The following is a 2,896-nucleotide window of genomic DNA, read 5'->3' as shown; positions in this document are numbered from 1 at the left end:
TACACCATGATCAAGTGGGGTTTATCCCAGGAATGCAAGGATTCTTCAATATACACAAGTCAATCAATGTGATACACCATATTAACAAACTGAAGGAGAAAAACCATACGACCATCTCAATAGATGCAGAAAAAGCTTTCGACAAAATTCAACACCCATTTATGATAAAAACCCTCCGGAAAGTAGGCATAGAGGGAACTTACCTCAACATAATAAAGGCCATATATGACAAACCCACAGCCAACATCGTTCTCAATGGTGAAAAACTGAAAGCATTTCCTCTAAGATCAGGAATAAGACAAGGTTGTCCACTCTCACCACTAATATTCAACATAGTTTTGGAAGTTTTAGCTACAGCAATCAGAGAAGAAAAAGAAATAAAAGGAATCCAGATCAGAAAAGAAGAAGAAAAACTGTCACTGTTTGCAGATGACATGATACTATACATAGAGAATCCTAAAGATGCTACCAGAAAACTACTAGAGCTAATCAATGAATTTGGTAAAGTAGCAGGATACAAAATTAATGCACAGAAATCTCTTGCATTCCTATACACTAATGATGAAAAATCTGAAAGAGAAATTAAGGAAACACTCCCATTTATCACTGCAACAAAAAGAATAAAATATCTAGGAATAAATCTACCTAAGGAGACAAAAGACCTGTATGCAGAAAACTGTAAGACACTGATGTAAGAAATTAAAGATGATACAAACAGATGGAGAGATATACCATGTTCTTGGACTGGAAGAATCAACATTGTGAAAATGACTATACTACCCAAAGCAATCTACAGATTCAATGCAATCCCTATCAAACTACCAATGGCATTTTTCACAGAATTAGAACAAAAAATTTCACAATTTGTATGGAAACACAAAAGACCGTGAATAGCCAAAGCAATCTTGAGAAAGAAAAACAGAGCTGGAGGAATCAGGCTCCCAGACTTCAGACTATACTACAAAGCTACAGTAATCAAGACAGTATGGTACTGGCACAAAAACAGAAATATAGATCAATGGCACAGGATAGAAAGCCTAGAGATAAATCATAGGAACTATAGGAATAGCTACTACCTTTGGCTGAGGAAGAGTGAATAGTAATGAAAAACTTAGAAATTTAGAGGAGAGGACATGGCTGTCACAGGAACTTGCAGTTCACTTGTGGTAAAGAAACTTGCTGAAGGCACGGGCCACAAGTGAACCATGAGGATTGCCGAGATGAACACAACCAGGCCTCTGCTGCAAGCCAATCCACCTGAAGAAGAAAGGAAAGTCCTTCCTCCTTGTCTGGCCTCACAGTGTCTTTCCAGTGCCCTCTATTGGCCAAGCCTAACATTTTGCCAGTTGTCATAGCAGAAATGCCTACTGGGTCCAGTTGTAGAATAGAAACAAGGCATAGAAGGATGGATTTCTAGTGGAGAAGTCATAAGTTACTAACTAGCACAGATGGTAAGATTCTCAAGGGCAGGGATTAGGTCTTATTTATGTCTTCCACAGCACCTAATGTAGAGTATTAAACATAGTAGTCACTCAATAAAGTTTGCTCAGTAATAGACAGGGTACTTAGTATGTTTTAAGTAATTTGCAGAAACTTTATTATTCTTCTCTTTCAACTAAAATTTTAGGCTGGGACTTCCCGGGTGGTGCAGTGGTTAAGAATCCGCCTGCCAATGCAGGGGACACGGGTTCGAGCCCTGGTCCGGGAAAGTCCCACATGCCGCGGAGCAACTAAGCCTGTGCGCCACAACTACTGAGCCTGTTCTCTAGAGCCCGCAAGCCACAACTACTGAAGCCCGCGTGCCACTACTGAAGCACATGCGCCTAGAGCCTGTGCTCCACAACAGGAGAAGCCACTGCAATGAGAAGCCCGCGCACCACAACAAAGAGTAGCCCCCACTCGCCGCAACTAGAAGAAGCCCGCGCGCAACAATGAAGACACAACGCAGCCAAAAATAAATAAATTAATTAATTAAAAAAAAAATTTTAGGCTGTTGGAATAAATTAGAATGACCTCTAGAATTTCTTTTTTTTGCTCATATTGCGAAATTCAAACTTAGAGAACTTGAGGAACATTTTTTTGCTTTATGGCATGAATTTGTTCAAACAAACATTTTTTCTGTGCCTAAGAAGGATTCTGTATTTATATTCTCAGGTGCCTAAAGAATTCATTAAAAAAACAAAACAATAAAGCACTTTATTGACCTGTTCTATAATACAATAGAATATTGGCAGGAATGGGACATCAGCTGAAGCAGAATAGGCCCTGGGCTGGGTTGTGAGGTAGGCAAGGTCTGTCTGTGGTTAACCTTTCACTTCTTTTCTCAATGCCTTTGGTCCATCCTTCGGCAACTTACTCTCTCTGCTGGCACCTCGTACCTTCTTGGTGTCTCCTGGCTATGTTAGGCTTTCCATGGTGGCCTCTACTGAAGCCATCTCTTTCCAGGCAGTGTCCAGCTTCTGAACTCTTATCCATGTAAAATCTAACTTATTGCTTGCTTCAGCAGTGCATATACCAAAATTATAATGATACAGAGAAGACTAACATGGCACCTGTGCAAGGATGACACTCAAATTTATCACGTATTCCATGTTTTAATAATTTGCTACCATTTCCCCCACAGGTGGGGAGGGATGTGAATGCATCTAAGAAAGGGAGAGAATTACAAATGCATTTCCTGTGTTTAAAAAATAGAAGGTTCATCGATGGTTACCTATGGTGGAAGGAATAGATTAGAGAGAACAACAATAGAAGCTAAACCTCTTTGAATATGCTTTGCTTTCTGGATTTGAATTTGGAACCATGCAAACCATTTATAAAAGTAAAAAAAAATTTAGGGGCTTCCCTGGTGGCACAGTGGTTGAGGGTCTGCCTGCAAATGCAGGGGACGCGGGTT

General features: G+C 40.1%; 1 non-coding gene across 1 annotated transcript; it reads left to right on the top strand.

Annotated features, from left to right (window-relative positions):
• The first annotated feature begins 2,492 nt into the window (after positions 1-2,492).
• LOC137765591 (U6 spliceosomal RNA) lies at positions 2,493-2,597 on the top strand. Its single transcript, XR_011074234.1, has one exon. It is a non-coding gene; the product is annotated as a U6 spliceosomal RNA (small nuclear RNA).
• The last annotated feature ends 299 nt before the right edge of the window (positions 2,598-2,896 follow it).

Source organism: Eschrichtius robustus, chromosome 5 (genome assembly GCF_028021215.1).
Source record: "Eschrichtius robustus isolate mEscRob2 chromosome 5, mEscRob2.pri, whole genome shotgun sequence".
In the NCBI taxonomy this organism is placed as follows: domain Eukaryota; kingdom Metazoa; phylum Chordata; class Mammalia; order Artiodactyla; family Eschrichtiidae; genus Eschrichtius; species Eschrichtius robustus.
Note: the sequence above shows the minus strand (reverse complement) of the source record. Positions and strands in the feature narration are given on the sequence as shown.